General features: G+C 38.7%; 1 long non-coding RNA gene across 1 annotated transcript; it reads left to right on the top strand.

The window, feature by feature from the left end:
• The first annotated feature begins 9,607 nt into the window (after positions 1-9,607).
• LOC139117325 (uncharacterized) lies at positions 9,608-16,842 on the top strand. Its single transcript, XR_011548496.1, has 4 exons — positions 9,608-9,700; positions 12,944-13,065; positions 14,708-14,784; positions 16,385-16,842. It is a non-coding gene; the product is annotated as an uncharacterized lncRNA (long non-coding RNA).
• The last annotated feature ends 1,603 nt before the right edge of the window (positions 16,843-18,445 follow it).

Genomic DNA, 18,445 nt, shown 5'->3' with positions numbered 1-18,445 from the left:
TCACTGGCGTAGGCCAAAGAATACATCCAAATTTGGCCGACAAACATTTTGGCGTGAGTATTTATTAAGTTTTCTTTTAATTATTTTGCTTTTAATTCAGACAATACCAGATGGTGACTTTGTCTAACTCCCTAATCTAAAACAATTTTTATTAATACGTGTTTAAATGAGCTATAGTTTACATAGAATTTTTTAAGCAAAGTCTAGTTATTATGGCTCTAGATCTGTCCTTTATTTTCTTGTCAATCTTCAATTATTTAAAGGGCAGTGGTCGTCGCGCTGCACATGCTCGTGAGGGGTCCTCCCTGTTGTTAACATATCAAAGGACGCGACACGAAGTTACGGGTTGACTACAATGGTTGCGATATTGCCACTTGTTAAAACGGCGGCAGGTCAGTCACAAGCTTTCCCCTTACCAAAGCTAACACGCAATAACAGGTCAATTAATCTGTCAGTGAGTTAAATATCTGCTCACTATTTAACAGGAACTACACGTACACGCTGTATGGAGATCACATTTGGTCATGATTTTCTTGAATTCGGCTCGGCTACTGTTATCTCTCCAGCGTACTTGAGAACACTTACCCATACGCGTGTTACAGTAATAAGCCAACACACTATCAAATGACAGGGCTCTAGTCCACGAAATCGCTGGCAAAGACGAGACTTTGTTTCCAGAGGCTCAACAATAACGGAAGCGACAGAAATTTACGTAGCTCGTAGAGCAATGCCCGCTGCAGCAGCAGAGAAATGAGAATCTGTTCCGTAATCTGCGTGGACGTTGGTGTCAAGAGAACCGGGTATATGGCGCTCCCCGTTCGGCTGTGGAGAATCCGACTTCACTAGGAAGTCTGCCCCCATGGTGTGGTGCAACCGATAATTCTGAGTACAGGTATCAAGTCAAGCGAAGGACCTTTCATGGATCTTGTTGTGGAGTTATCTCATTTAAACGAGGATTCACACTTGCCCAACACTCAGGAGGTAAAGTTTGCGTAGCAGCGGTAGGCCTACACTGGGCCGTTCGATCACTGTCATGACTGTTGTGCCATGGTCACAGGATCTCTCGACACATCCCTATGCGTAGCCGTGCGATTTTCCCGCATATTGTCTTTTTTCCTGTAATTTGGCTATTTCTTGCCACGTATTACTAAAAGAAGTTAGCAATTGTGATCAACAGCGGGTCGTGGGTCAAGTCTGTCGGGGTCGGTACGTTGTAATTGTGAGGCTGGATTCTCTTATAAGTCTACGTCAACGCACAGTAGAGAACTACGGTATATGGTCAACGCGGTGACCGTTCTCCCTTTACTTATCGATGCAACAGCATCTCCCGTGTACGAGGCGCCAAATGTAAAAATATTAATTTACACAATCACCCTTATTTCAGAGATAGAACAGCTAGGAAATGTATACAGATAGTTTTTTTATGACTTTATGTTTAAGTATGGATGTAGATGTAAAATATAGGCTGGTGTGTGTTAAATGAATCTTTTTTCGCGTTTTGAAAAATAAACTCATCCTTTCTCGACAGTCACGTAGCCCGCCACAATTCGGATCAAAATATTCGCGCCAGCTTTCGATTTCAAGCTCGACTCAAGTACAGCGTAGTAACTTTTTCAACACATTGTGTCCGAAACCTGCACTTAACACGATCATGAAATCGCAAACATAATATGTACGCCTTCTCTGTCGCGAGTATTTTTAATGTAGTCGGATTTTTGTGGCTCATTTATGGCTTTACTCGATATAATTCACTATCTAGATGTTTAAACTCGTCAACAGGACCCTTGTCGTATAGCTGTTCTGTCACGATGCACTGTCCACCAGGAGGGTACTCTGCATCAGCACAGGCGGCATGAAAACCGGTATAGGACCGGCCGTGAACGATGAAAGATGTCGGTCGCAATACGTATAGATTTGCATATTGTTCGTTTGTTTAATTTTGGTAAAACTGTACTTGTGCAATGCCCTAGAACTGAATTCAAACAATAAAATTTTGACCATAATTATAAATGACGGTTCGGAGTGTAATAAGTCGTGTTCGCTCAGCTATTTTGTGTAATGTATATGGACATACCAACGGCAGTCTAGCTGTAAGTAGTTCCAGTTACAGTGAAAGTATGATTCATATTTCTACATGTTATAAACGGATTCATATCATTATCATACATGCTGTGCCTGTATTGCCATTCTCCTATTATTTTACAGCAAGGGAACTGATATGAATCCGTATTTAAACATGTTAAAATACGAATTATATTTTCAGTGTAACAGGAACTATTTACAGATACGCGTATGCGTGACCGAATACGATCGTATAGGCCTACATGTATGAAAGAGCTTATGACACTCCGAAACGTCACTAATAATTATGGTCAATTTTTTTTGATTGCATTCAGTTCATAGGCATTGCACGTAGGTACAGGTACAGTATTACCAAAAATAAACAAACGAACGAACGCATTGAAAATGTGTACGTATTACAACCGACACCTTGCATTATTCGCACGGTTCCCTCTCTACTGTCTATGGCCCGCACGGTGATTTTTATGTCATCTACGCTGCTGAAGGTTACTGTCCCGTTCGACAGTGCAGAATCGTTATACGACAAGTTTCCTATTGACGAGTTTAGCCATAGGTACTTATGAGCCACAAAACTCCGACCATACTGAAAATACTCGCGACAGAAAAGGTGCACATATTTTTTATGTGTGATTTGTTCAATGAGATTCACAGGCCTGATTGTGTTCGTAGTGTGCGGGTTTCGGATACAAGATTTAAGATACTGCCAAGAAAGTTAGATTGCGTTTTAGGTTTTAAAACAAGTTCTGTTCTATTTAGGCAAACCAGTGACGAAAATATACGAGCAGACAATTTAAATACCTTTGAAATGTTTTATTCGTATACCGTATACGTACTGCAACAAAATGTACATGAACGAGTTACGACGCTATGATGACATTGTACTCACTTCACGTTTTCCCTAATTTGTTCACAAATTCCTTTCTAAAATGGTAAATTCGGCATATTTGACGTCTAAGGACATGTATAATTTTTGCAGATAAACTGACTGGTAATGTTACTATATCCAGTTTGCATTCATAGATGTCGTAGAGCTGCTTGGTCTCCCGATGGGGACACTCTCAGAGAGCATAGGCTTCCATCCTCGTTCCACAAAATTTCAAGATACCCCAAATCTGGGATTTTTCAACAGAAAAGACCCCCTTATTTTGAGAAATATGGGAGAAATACGACAAAAAATACCCCATTACTTACAAAATCCAGGAGAGGGAGACGTAATATTAGAGTTAGGTCAATGCTCAATTATGATATAATTTTCACATTAACAAATCAGAGTCTGAAAGAAACTGTTAACTTTGGAACAGGAGTGCCAAACTCATAAAAGTTTAAACATACACAACGCATTAAATAACTAGAACAAACCAACCTAATTAGGGGAAGCTGGGATCGTATCGCAGGGTAAGTCCCAAACGGGATTTCGAACCATAGTTTTAAACCAGATCAAAGCATAGGAAACGCACAATGAAACTTTTGGTGGAGTTTGAGTGTCTGATATCAAGCATAGTCACACGATAAGCTCATGTGATCAGCACATCTGTATGGTGGCAAGGTTTTACATGTAAATTAGAGAACTGAACATCAAAAGTTGAAGTTATTTGCACAACTTCAATTTCAAGTCTCTGACTCTGTACTTACATCATGTCATTCATTGGTGGACTATCATCTGTTTTTTTTTATCTCACACGTTACATAGAATCCCGTACTTTTGCATGTACGACAGTCACTTAAAAAGTGATTTTTTTTTCGTTTTTCATTCAATGTCGATATAGGCTGCATGGTTTGGGACGCCATAGAAGTGAAATTACTCCATCATTATGGGCAAACGATATTATATTCGAAGGTAGCCCCAATGTGGAAATAATTCAATGCAATCATTAGGCTCGTAATATTGACCAATGACAGCAATGCTTACAATAGCCCATACCACTATAGGAAAATATTGCGAGACTAGAGCGAGAAAGTTACGAAAAGTGAGAATCTCTCCTTATTATCGTTGCTTTCAGTGAGATTTCTTTTTAATTCTCACTTGCGAACAGTGAGAAATGCACTCCTTGGTGAAAATCAAGAATGATAATAGATTCCCATCGATAAGACTGGAAACTCTCACCAAGCTCAGTGAGAATGGTAATTTTAACAATGAGAATGTATCATGGGATACCGGTGAGAATTGAGCAGACTGATTCTCACCACTAAAAACAAGTATGACTAATTCACACCAATTCACACCTGCGGGTCTGGTGATTCTCACCAGAGAACGATTAGTATGATACATTCAGACTGTTGAAATTACCATTATCACTTTGCTTGGTGAGCATTTCCAGTCTCACCGGTGAGAATCTGTTATCATACTTGATTCTCACCAGGAGTACATTTCTCATCGTTGAAAAATTCTCACTATTAGCAGTGAGAATAACAAGACATTCTCACCAATTTCGAGAAAGCGTCACTTTCTTGCTCCAGTCTAGCAACTTTCCTATAGTGTACCTGACCCTATTTTCGTGAGCAGCGCAGCCAGCGGTAGAAATGGGGCAGGGGACAGAGAAATATTCAACGGAATTTTATACTTATCACATGAAAAATCATCTTATTTTTGGTTTGATGTGGATGGGTCTAAATTATTGCTGACAATTGCAAAAATATTGTCGCGATCTGGGTTTCATTTCCAAGGATTACTTTCATTTAAGGATGTACGAGCGGTACGCGTGCGTGGAATTTGTCACTTCCATAGGATTACATTGAAATTTGCTGGAAAATCAATTTCTGCTATTGTCATTTTCATAAAAAATTGCACAAAGCTCATTTTAGAGAAATAAATAATAGTGATCAAATAAAATGATATGGTCACCGCGCTAACTTTTGAGATAAACAGCATTGAATTATTTTGTCCATAGAAAATGCATTGGTGAAAAAATGCTGACTCAGCATTTTTCTCATAAATGGCCAAATTCATGGTCATGTATCTCAAAAACGAGCGCGGTGACCCCTATATTTTATCACACATTTTGATAATACTTACAAAGGAGAATCCAAAAATCGACAATTTAGAGAAATGACATTACTTTTAATTTTACCGATCGTACATCCTTAATGAGTAAAACGGTCCATCATCCAGGAGCTATGCAAATGATTTACTGGGTACATTCATTCATAAATCTGATCGAGTTGAAATTTTGATACACCGAATGCCATCTTTACCAATCAGAGATACGGATTCGGACATGTGAACTTGTCAATCATTGTCTCGCGCTGTCCCGACGCCACAGGAAGTCAGCAATAGGCTTGAAGGGAGACTTCACCCATGGCTGTCAGGTGCTAGCCTGACAGTCATAGTATTATAACCAGAGTTATTTGGAATATTTTCAAATTGAAGGGAAGCCAACAACAAGATCTGAACAGTAGATCTTATTTGAAGATGTACCCAGAACGGGCCATCTCGTAAATACCGATCCTGGTCGTCAATGTTTATGTCTAACGGACTTTGATGTTACAGTGATACATATTTAATCCACACGAGAAACGTGCATGTAACTCATGCAATGATAACGTTCAACGTTTTATGTTTCATAGATTTTTTATAGCGCTTCTTCTAAAATTAAGCGTTTAAAGGCACTTTACAGCATGTAGACTATACAATGAATAAGAATACAGTGGGATTTGAGTACAATTTAAAACAATATTGAAAACAAAAAATCTTATGAAATGTTAAAAATGTAAAGAGCATTTCAATACAATACAATACAATACAATACAATACAATACAATACAATACAATACAATACAATACAATACAATACAATACGATACGATACGATACAATTCAATACAATACAATACAATACAATAAAATACAAGCTAATAATTGGATTCGTTAAATTATTCGAAAAGGAATTGCTTTGATTCGGATTCAAAATATTGAAATCATGTTTAGGCCAAAGTAAGTAAATTCTTTGTTTTGCGTCCGCGCGCGCCTAGGTTTTTGGAGATTTTTCGGAAAAAAACACAAACTTTCCTTTCAAAATTTCGCCGTTGGTGGCGCCATTTTGTCGCAAAAACAAGTCGAGGCTTTTAACTTTGCGATGAAATACTCCTTTACGGAAGTCAGATTTCACTGATAGACCGTGCGGTGACGTAAACCAGTACTCTATACACATTTACCCCTGTCGATCCTCTCTGTCTCACGCCGGGGCCTCACGTTCTCGCTGTCTGTTGTGGCTTTGCCTGTTGTGGCGTTGCCGTCACGATAAAAAATGGATGGAAGCAGGGAAATAATCGAAGATAAAAAACAGGAAACCTTTGCACGGTAACTTGAAGGCATGGTCATTGCGAGCATTCGGGACTTGAACAGAGAGATTCAGTCGGCCGATTGGACTTGGGTACCACACGGAGAATATGGCAGACGGAAAAATCGGAAAGTGTTGAAGCCTATCCTAGTTTATCGGTCTTTCAGATTTGCCAAAAATTTGGTTCATTCGTCCAGTTTAACTTGAAACAAAAAACAAACCAGTGATCAGTCCTGTAAACGAAAGGCCTTTACGTACTTTTTTGTTCAGTTTGGGTGAGGGAAAGTATATTAGAATCCCTCTGTGAAAGTTCAAACTTATAGCAGGCGGTCGTAGCTGCTCTTGAAGGAGGTCACAGTTTCTGCATTTATGACATCGGCTGGTAATTTATTTCAAATGTGCACAACTCTTGCTGAAAAAAGAACTTCCTAGTGTTAAGTCGAACGGTCAGTTTATGAAGTTTGGGATAGTGTCCTTGAGTTCTCGAGTCGGCTGCTAACTCAAGTGAAAGGTTACAGTGGTCATGGCCTTTGATAACTTTCTAGAGTTGAATCATGTCGCCGCGAATTCTTCTTTGTTCAAGTTCAATTAAATCAAGCTGTTTAAGTCTATTTTGATAATTGTAGTGTTGGAGTTTAGGTATTATTTGCCGTGCTAAGATTTTTATGTCCTTTTGTAGCCATGGTGACCGAACTTGTACTGCATATTCAAGTGTGGTCTCACAACTTGCTTGTAAAGACGAAGAATAACATTTTTTATTTGATGGACAATAATCATTTGATGAGATCAAGCATTCTGTTTGCTTTATTGCAAACTTATCACATTTGCTTGAAGGTTTTAAGGTAGAATGAAGTGGAACGCCCAAGTCATTTTCTTCAGTTGTACGTCCCAGTGAAATGTTGTTCATTGAGAATTTATGGAAGGGGTTGTTGTAGCCAATATGCGTCCGCCAGTGTTCACTCAATTTGTGTAGCTTGTCCAAACCAGCTTGTAGAATTTCAGGATCAATACAATTTGGCAAGGGGTGATATGTCTTGGTATTGTCAGTAAAGTTTTGAGTTCAGAACTAATTTCACCGCCAGTATGATTGATGTAGATTAGAAAGAGTACTGGTCAAAGAACTGAACCCTGTGGGACACCACTTGTGACGTATTCTCCATTCAAATGATGCTCCATTTATGACTACTAGCTCTTTTGTATTTGTCAATCAAGCTTTGACCCACTGTAGAATATTTCCATTTATGCCATGATTCTCCATATTTTCAATCAATCTGGAGTGTGGTACTTTGAAAGTGCAAGGAATATAGATGTGAAGCGTCCACCTAATTTGGGTCTGATGAGTCTGTGTGTGCAGACAGACAATTGCGAAATGACTTCTTTTATTTGATGGAAAGGAAAGGTACTGGTTTTACTGATGGTCCCGAGGAAGCTACAGGGAATACTTTTGTCATTATATCACCAATGTCTTGTTCTCTCTGATGCCCCATCTTTCTAAAATTGAATGCAGAGGCTACAAGTTACCCAATCTGTTTGGTGTTTTCTTTCAAAACAGACACCCATCACCATAAACATTACAAGAAACTTGAAAGAAACGTACAAGAACTTTAGGACAAAAGACTGCTATAGTAACTGTATACTGTTTTGGTGCACCATTCCTTAAACTGTCCATATTTAAGTAATTTGATGAGGCTGTCAAGTTGCTGTGCAATGGTATTGACATGTTGACACTTTGGATGCACAAGAAAGAAATCTAAAACTAATAACAGAAAAGCAAACGCCAAAGAATGACTGTTAATTTTGATCCATTTGTCATGAAAATGCATACAATGATCTAGTCTGGCAGAGACCCTGCGATTCACGTTCTTCCCAGTGTCAGTCAGTTGCACGCGCGCGCCCTTCAGAGACGCGACGCAAATCCCAGGGTCTGCAGTGCGGACGCAGATACCCGAGACGCGCAAAATCGATTTTCCTTCGTGGGTGGTATGGAACGCGAAAATTTCAAAAAAAAATCACTAAATCTAGCGTTACACATTGTAAAGAAATTTCGCCTATAGTTCATCGAGAATTCAAGTTATGTTACTAATAACTAGGCGAATTGAAAGATAGATAGTTAAATTTACCAAATCGTACATTATTTAGTGTTTTATTAGTTTATATTGCAGAAAAATCGCGAAGTCAAAATGTTGTCTCGTGCGTTTTGACAGAAAATACAACTCATTTACTCCTGAATTTTCAGGTCATGCTCATTACAAGATTCTTCTCCAAGTTTGAACTTAAACACTGTGCCCTCAGTTTTGGCGATAAGGCCGTGAGACGGAAATGTTAACTTAAAATAGCACTGGCGGGTACAGGTAGTCCTTGCAAATCCCTAAATCTAATAGTCTGGTTCCCTGACCCATTTCCCCGGTAGAGGGCGTGGGGAAATATAGGGTCAGGTACCGGCTAATGTAAACATGGACGCTATTGGGTTAAAATAAAACAAGCTGTGATTGGATGAAAGTAACACTTGTAACTTTTTCTCATCTTTCTTTTGTTTCGCACTTTCAGGCTCACTTGACACCAACTTCTTGTTTGTACCACAAAGCCTTGGAGGTAGAAAGAAAGACTTTCTACCTCCATGATTTAGCCACTGTGATTTAGCACACCTCTTAATACTTTTAGAACGTCGACATGATGCCTGGCATTTTTCACGAAATTCGGACACCATTCTATCCATCGAAATCAATCGTCGTTCACAGTTCCAACAAAGTTTGCTTTCAATTAGCTGTGATATCGCAGCAGTACTTGTGGCGTGTATCGAACGTGCTAGGGTCATTGGGGTCACGCCACAGTCGGCGATGACCTCAATGACCCTAGCGCGTTCGATACACGCAACAAGTACTGCTGCGATATCACAGCCAGCCTTCAATCACCTCTATTTCCCCGTACTTCTGGATAATCCTTTCAGTTTATGTTTCCCGTCTCGCAATTATCGCAGGATATGAGGCACGATTCATTTATGCAAATGAGATTTTGGGTAGCGAAGGGTAGCGGAGGTAGCGGATCATAATTTCAAAGTTTCATCTATTTGTATCTTCTTAGTAATTGTTTAAAAGTATAGTACTTGCTTAATGTCAAACAATTACACCAAACTATCAACCTTTAACGTGTCAATTAAGCCCAACACGGCACGCACTATATTCTGAACTCGGATGGTTATGTCTGCCGTGTGTGCGTAACTAGTGCGAACAGCTTCAGCCAGCGGACCGACTGTACAGCCATGGTCGTGAAAGTCGTGGTACAGCACATCTACCGAACACTAACTACGTTCCGGTTTTTGTTCAAGTTAAAGAAAGATAGTGGTAAGTGCCTACTGCTTTGTATTCCTATAAGACACTGTGCGGCTGTTATGAAGCTAATAAAGTTTACCCTTTCCCGATTTTTGTCGCGGGTAACTTGTGAGCTGCAGTGGCTTCTGCGAGTCGCTCGACCCCTGACCGTTTCGTCTCCTTTGGTATGAATGAAACTTGTATCATTATCATCTCGAAAGTACGTCCTCAGATTTTTCGATGCTCATAGCACTTTGGAAGACTTTAGTGGAACCTTGTAACGTCGGGAACGCACCCGAATGGCTCGACAGATACATTGTGTGCGGTGGGACGCCGTATAACGCCGGGGACACACAGCACGGTATTCAGGGCACAGTTACGTGTGGTTCATTACACAGCGGCCGCGGTTATGCATACCACGGCCCCCGTGTAATTCTGATGCAGGGCCAGGCCGGCACCACGGCCGCCGTGTAATTCTGATGCAGGGCCAGGCCAGGCCGAATAAAAAGAGGTCAGTCAGTTGCGAGCTGGGCCAGTAGGAGTATGGTTATATGATGAGACTACAGTATTCTTCTATTTTCTAGGTCTCGCTAAGCAATGTCAATGTCATTCATGAGCGCGATGATTGCAAACTTCCTTCCGCCATGGTTATCTACACGATGACATCGGCCGGAATGTGGTACATCGTATTTTGCTTTCCATTAAAATACCTTTGAACCTACGATTTACTACCGTCAAACCATAGCATAAAACGTTATTCATCCAACGATCAATGATTAAGTCATTGTTACTGCCAATTTATACCTCTCGATCGTACTCCCTACCCGCGATCTGTTGAAAGGGTGAGGTCGACCAATTTGTTTTTCAGAGTTAAACGTCAGACGTTCTCGTTGTTTACTGAATGTTCAACAAAATAACATAAAAAAACTAAAAAGCATCTGTTGACTGTGAAGAGAAAATGTACGCAATGTAAGTGGTAGACCTCTCCCACTGGCCGAGTTGGTCGGCGCGGGCACTGGCTGAGCTCGCAACTGGTAGACCTCTCAGGTTACCGGCCGGTGTCCTTGCTGTGTGTTCCCGGCCTTGTATGGCCTCCCCATATAAGTCTGGGAACACACATGCGCATGCGCAGCATTGTACGTAGGGCTAGGCCGGGTCCATCAAAGTCGCCAAAAACTATGAACAGTCTGCGCGCTGCACTTGGTCGTAAAAGTGTCTCCGCATTTTGTGTATCGAAACAGCTAAATTGTTTGTTTTAGAAGCCAATTTTCCAGGACAGATACATGATATATTCAGTAAAACGTCATGAAACAAGAAAGATATGACAAGTTAGAGCTGAGCACAACAAGAGAGTGTGAAATATTGGGGTCGAAACGGACAGGGGTCGAGGTGACTTAGTCCGAGTCCTACTGCAAACGGTGCACGTCTGGGCCATGTCCAACATGCGCTTCCACCGGAAATCCGGAGATTTTTGGAGACAGAGCTCACTCTTCTTTTGTTCAGTTGTCGCTTGATTCTTCGCTATTCGTTCAGCCCGTACCCAGTGAATGTAAGCCTTTACCATTGGCATCACTGTTCACATTGCCTTGACTGTGCATTCGAATCCAGCTTAGAATACCTGGGTCAGTCCAAACATTCAATAATTGTTGTATTTTTAAGTATCTTAAATTAAGGAATGCTCTTTCCCCTATATATTTCCTCTATGTCTACATATAATATATTTGAAGTTTTTCTATGGGCCTGGGTGAAAGAGATTTTATATCATCAAGTGAAGTAAGAATACGTAGATTATATGTTAATATTATAGTATTCTTGGGAGTTTGAAACTAAATCTTGGCTAATAAATATAAAGTTCACGAGCAATAATTATTGTTTATCGAGCATATCCTTTGGAAAAAAAATAATCAGAAAGTCAGCCATGCTGAAGGGGTAAGCCTGATTTATGTTTCACATTCCATAATCATGTACCAAGTTCCCAGGTCTTATGGTTTGCGATTCACTCAGAATTTAATTCAGACGTGTGGCTGACTTTGCTGAGAATAAATCGACATGGAAGCATGAACAATTTTTTTTCCTTGCATGCTGTATTTCCTTACATGCTGTACTATCAAAACATTTACAAGATTCAGTGTGTTAACGCTCATGATATGCTTCAATTCCCCAAAACAATCAAAAGCTATGTTTCTTGTACCAAACTAAACTGAGGGAGACTAAGTAATTATGAGCAGGTGGGTCGGGGGTTAATTGGTATGCATGAGATTGCCAAAGGAGACCCTCCCATCCCTTTTTTTCTCAAATTCTGCCCCCCCCCCCCAAAGTCTGTATTCACAAATGAAATGAAACCGTCCTTTTCGTAACATCAAGACGGCAAATTCTCTGACATATTGGGGAATAGCAATTCTGTTTACATATTAATATAATAAATCTTGTAAATCGCAACATCAATGGTCTCCACGATTGGATTGAAAAATTGTGCTGCCTCATTTCCATATTTTAGCATAACATTAGCATACTATCTGCCTAAAATTTGAGTACCTGTCACAACTTTCCTAAACGTGTCACTCTACTCAGTAGACATGATGATCACATTATGAATAGACTCTCAAAAAGCAATTGAGAATAACAACTTTGTAACTACATGGAACTTCACTGTGTATCAAGTGAAGTTACATGTAGCATGAAGCTGGTCAGTTTTCTAGAAAAAAATTTTCTTTGAAATTGAAACACTTTGTAAGAGTATTGACTATGATAAATACCGAACGTTTTAATCCTTCAAAACTACCGCAAAAATACAGAGTTGAAAGAAAGTCACATTCCAAAGTGGCCTTATTTTGTTACATGTTTTGTAAGTTGGTAATTCCAACACTCAGCTAGCTGCCACATTTAATGGGCCTGTGGAGAACTCTGATTATGAAATACAATTTTATACACTTTTAATGGGGTCCAGTGAGTTGCTGTAAGTTTGATGAAATTTTAAAAATTGCAGTCTGTGCTATTTAAAGGGGAAATTTACCAAGGCTGATTTTCACATGTGTGCTAGCTTCTAGGTTGCTATAATATGGGAAAGCCATTTTTGCCATTTATAACTCCCATGATTTTTTACAAAAACGGGTAAAATTAGTGACAGAAGTTGCAGTTTAGGGCTTCATCAACTTGATTTATTTTGAATCATGGGGGGGAAAAGTGCCAAGGTTGTAGAAGTGGTGATAAAGACTCAGAGTCACAAGCTTTCATTTTGAACTCACTGCGGTGTGTATGTGATTTGTTCTTTTAAAGCTATAGGAGTTGGGTGAAGATGTTGTCATGGATACCTGTCCTAGGACACTACCATGGATCCCAGTCCTGAGATCGCTGTCATGAATTTCTGTCCAAAGGATGTTGATCATAAAAGTGATATTGTAAGTTCTGAATAATTTTCCTAATGCAGTATAAATATATGCCAGATAGATTCAGATAGTATCACGCATCTAGAAGTCATGTTATCATGGTACAAATACTTCACAACAGTATATGTGTACAAATAGGAATAAATAAGACCATTTTATGCATTTGTTGTTGTTACTTCCTTGTTTTGTCATAGTTGAGCAAAGGCACTTCTGCAGTTGTGGACTCAAATAACCAATGGCTCATTTGCATATCAACCAATCCGATCACTTCAAAAAAAGATAAACAAGATGTCATCAACATCAAACACTCACATGATGAACTACATGTATACTGTACATAAATTTCATTCCAAAGTATCCCTTTGTTTGCTTTTCAATCGTTTAGGTCAAAAACGGAGTTGGTTTCTCATCATCGAACTTATTAATATAGACCAACTGCGTCAACCTCCCTCCTAAAATATCAGGGCTGTGCCATATTCATGTAGCTAAAACTATCAATTGCCAAGAAAATTGCAAACATGATAGCCTGTGCATGTTTTGTAAATAAACTTTTTCCTGGTGCCTTAGGATTCATCAACTGTCTCAGAATGCTGCACATGCTCTTGTTCTTGCATCTTGCAAATTCTTAGGGGCATGGTGCTCACAGAACATGAAATTGATGAACTGGAAGATCAGGCTTCATTACAGTCTAGATGTTTTAAGGATGTACGATCGGTAAAATTAAAAGTAATGTCATTTCTCTAAATTGTCGATTTTTGGATTCTCCTTTGTAAGTATTATCAAAATGTGTGATAAAATATAGGGGTCACCGCAGTCGTTTTTGAGATACATGACGATGAATTTTGCCATTGAGGAGAAAAAGTGCTGAGTCAGCATTTTTTCACCAATGCATTTTCTATGGACGAAATAATTCAATGCTGTTTATCTCAAAAGTTAGCACGGTGACCATATCATTTTATTTGATCACTATTATTTATTTCTCTAGACTGAGCTTTGTGCAAATTTTCATGAAAATGACAATAGTAGAAATTGATTTTCCAGCAAATTTCAATGTAATCCTATGGGAAGTGACAAATTCCACGCGCGCGTACCGCTCGTACATCCTTAACTGAAGGAAATTTGGCATTGTAAATAGATCACGTCTCCCATACAAAGTCATTTGAAAATATGAGAATGAAAGTTACATTGTTTTTTAAAAGCTTGTCATTTTACCCTTCTTTCTCGACAAATATAATTTGGGAATATTCTCTTTGTTAATTTTTTTTTACAGATAGTAAAACTTGTGAAGCAAAACATTTCCCATACGGTGCATTTTAATACCGTGAATCCTTGAATATTGAAGGTCCCTGAAGACAGAGATACTGTACAGATGATTTTAGACTAAAGCTCTTACAACATATAAAGCCAAGTGGTTGAAAATACATATACTTTTGGCTCAATACTGCTTTTTACTGACTGTGCAAGTGGGAAGTGATACTGTCTGGCAGGTATTCCCAAATCATGATTGAGTAGTGCTCATAAGCTATCTCTTCTTCTGCAATGTCAAATACAGACATTCTGCATTTCTAAGATAAATATTCAGTTACATGACTGCAGGTAAAAATATTTAGTTTTGCTAAATGATTTATACATGATGTATGCTTTTTTTGCTTAGCTTCAAGGGAAAAGATGCAAAGGAAAAGAAAGCACCATGTTCTTCTGAAAATGAGAAAGAGAAGCCATATAAAACTGGTCAGTGAATTGTTAATGATATACTGACACCTTGCCAGGGTACTGAGTGGTTGAAAGGACAACACAGTACATGTGTTTGCCTTTTAAGTTGTGAGTTACATGTACCTGAAATTAAATAATTTCCTTTAATTCTTAAATTAAGGGGAAATTATTTTAGTAACTTTCAGTCATTAGGGCCTACAGCCAGTCAGTATGTTTCTAGATATAGACCTCATTTATGCACACTAGAGGGATGAATTATCATTGATAGGGTTTCTTTGTTCCTCTCACTCATGGCAGCTTGGATGTGGAACTGACGTGAAGTAATGATGATATTAAACTGTGGAATTTTATTCTCCTTCCCAAGTTTTCTGCAGTAATACCTCTTCTTGACCTTTATCCTGTCCTTTCTTCCCTTTTAAGTGAGGTATAAACTGCTTTTGTGAAAAGATCTCCACCATCTCTGAGTCTGATCCTGTCACATCCGGGTTCCATTAGATATGTGTATGAATAGGTTGCATATATTCATATCATCAAAACCAGATACTGTGGTATCCAGGGAAATTCAGTGAAACCTTTTTTGTATTGATAATTTTTCAAAACAAACTATACAATCTGAGTTGACTGCAACCTATCTATTCAGAACAAATGTCAGACACTCTGTTTGTTCCCTCAGAACAGTAGCTGTAAGTTTTGATGATTTTGTAATTAATTTTGTTCTTAATTGTACCAACTGCACTGTCTTTTTTTATTGCGAAAAGCACGTTGCATGTCCAGTGTTCAACTTTTTAAGACAGCATATATCATATATGAAATTGTGATTGTTAGCAAATTAATTTTAGTCCCCACCAAAATTCACAGTGCACTTTGATTAGGTGAAAACTTGACTTTGCACGGGAGAAGAAAAGATAGTACAAAAACAAAATATTTTTAAATCAGAAAAGTAACAGGTGTACTGTCCCTTTAATTAAACTTAAATTAAGACTGTCTAATGATGTGTGTTTTTGTGATGTCTATACAAATGTGTAGTTTATGTATTACAGCTAATCAAACCAGTCTCAAAGTGGCCTTTTAGTCAGGATGTAGTGGATGCTAAATGTAGCTTTTATCTATACTGTATTGCATTATTCAAGTTAAATTCCATAGAAACTATGTCAGTTAAGCAAGTGATTTCCCTCCATTCAACCCCCTGCTTCAAAATCTGAGACAGTACCACAGACTGCTTTGCTTTAACAAGATATATCTGTGTGATTGTTTGCTTTGAATGGGATCTTTAAAATCGGTTCCTTTGGAAGACTTTGCCATGGATTTTACTTTTTGGGAGGGCTTTGGAAGGAATTATCATGGGGTGAATATTAGACAATGTGAGGGGTTATACTCAAGTGTAGGCTATCATTGAACAACACTAATTTTGATGCCTGGCAGTATCTTGACTCCATGTAATCCTCTTTCTAACAGGCTCCATAGACAAACCATAGAAATAAATACCACTTGGGAGAAAGAGGATTAAACAAACTGACATCCTGAACATGAAAAGAGTTTCAAACAATGATCAAAGTTCAGTGTCCTCATGTCTCTAATTTTTAAATTGTTCAATTTCTCATTTCTTACCTTTCCATAGGAAGGAAGCATGCTACATTCATGGATGAAAAGTACCACCGACTGAGGCTGAGGAAGAAGCCATTGACAGGCACTTTTTGTCACAGTAACAAAGTCTGAAGCTGAAAAATACCCAGTGCAGGGAAAAGTTTTGTACAACAGGGACTGGAAATAACTGAAATGGCATGTTAAAATCTGAGCCATAGCCATAGCATGACCCAAGTATGTCCAGTGATTGTCTTCAAATGTGATAAGATTTGAAATGTCAATGTGTTGGCCTGCTATCTGTTTAATTTTTTATTATACAAAGGGCAATACAGAAAAACAGCAATACTTTGTTGGTGATTTTGAGTCTTCTCACTGAATTGCAAGCACAAACATTGAGAATTTCAAATAAGATTTCATTCAAACATATTCCTTTTTATCACATGCAAGAGGTCTCTATATATTTCAATTAAAGCACCTATTTACCAATTTTAACTGTATAATCTTTCGTGAGTTCTTTTTCAGGGGGTGTCAAGTTACATAATGTTAGTTGCATTATGGGTGAACAAGTTCAACATCACCTTAGAGTTTGACGATGTTGAGTATTGTGACTGATGGAAAAATGCCTTTACAGATATTTTCTTTGCATGTGTGTTTCATCTTTCATGTAGTGAGAATCAGCGCTATACAATATCTTCCTTTCACACTAAAAAGTGCTCCTGAAGCACAACACTTCTTACAGACTGCTTCATAAGGGGAGAACCCATTTGATTTGGGGGGGGGGGGTATGGAGGAAATGGGTATGGGAGCAAATTTTTTTTTCCTGTCACAGTGACAGCAATTTTTTTTCTACTGTAAGAGCTGCATCAATTTTTTTTTCAAATGGAGTAGCAATGCAATTTTTTTTTTTTTGTCATCAAGTTTGTGATGCGTTGTATATAAGGGAGCCGTCATTATTTACGGCCTGAAACTCAGACATTTCAAGTGACAACCCCCCCCCCCCCCTTCCGTCAACCATGATGAATTTGAGTAACTCCCCTCTCTAACTCTGAAATTTTGACTGATCCCCCCCACTTAGGGATGTATTTGTAAAATTTACAAAATACAGCAATTTAACAGTAAAGACCTTTGAAATCCTGATGTACTCTGCTAGACTATCATCAGTTATCTCATGATGGTTCAAAAAGGTGAACCCATCAAAATGAAATTGCAAGTCACAATAAAATAAAGATATAAAAGCTCACGCAGTATCTAACCATATAGTATATTGTTTAATTTGGATGGATATTATGACAGGGTTTTCACGAGGATATCTGACCGGGCAGAATTTGAAAGTACAGGGGGAGAACACGTGTGAGAGGCTTAGGGGGAAAGTGTCACAGGGGCTTTCCCTATCTTGCATGGAAAGTTTAAGATATTGATGTGTGCAATGGTGCAGTTTGGTGCGATCTGAGAGGTGTTTTTTAATTTTTTTTTACTAAGTGAAACTGTTAGAACACCCCAAGTGGGAGAGCACGAGAGGGGGTTTCCGCCTCTCGTATTGGAATTTTGGGAAATTGATGTGTTTAATGGTGCAATCTGAGAGTAGTTTCAGGCTATTTTGCATTTGGTAAAACTGTTTGAAAATGACATTGAACACTGCAATATTTTTTTACATTTTATGCATGATCAGTGTTTGTGTCACAATATTCAACAACCAAACAATGACAATACAATTTGTGAAAAACAGTTCTGTTTGCCAGAGACTGAAGATAAATAAATATACAGGAACGGAAAATTTGTGACCTTCTTGTGTCATTTCTCCAGCTGCCAGCTTCTAATGAAAAGCATGAATATGGTATGTTTAATTGTCAAAATGGTCATTGAACTGAGGTAAATGAAAACATGTTTCTGTGATAATAAAGGATGAATTCACAACAGTTCAGTTTTGTCCTAGATCCTGTGAAAATTTTGAGAAATTGATGTGCGCCACGGTGCACTGTAGTGCAATCCGATAGTTATTAGGGGCCCAAGCCTACCGGCTGGGCCCCTATTGCTTTTACTGGAGTTCAATATTCTTCTTCTGGTTCTTCCGCTCTTTTTTTGTCGACCTAGAACT

The sequence above is a fragment of the Ptychodera flava genome, chromosome 18, assembly GCF_041260155.1.
Source record: "Ptychodera flava strain L36383 chromosome 18, AS_Pfla_20210202, whole genome shotgun sequence".
Lineage (NCBI taxonomy): Eukaryota > Metazoa > Hemichordata > Enteropneusta > Ptychoderidae > Ptychodera > Ptychodera flava.
This window is presented reverse-complemented; position numbering and strand designations above follow the sequence as displayed.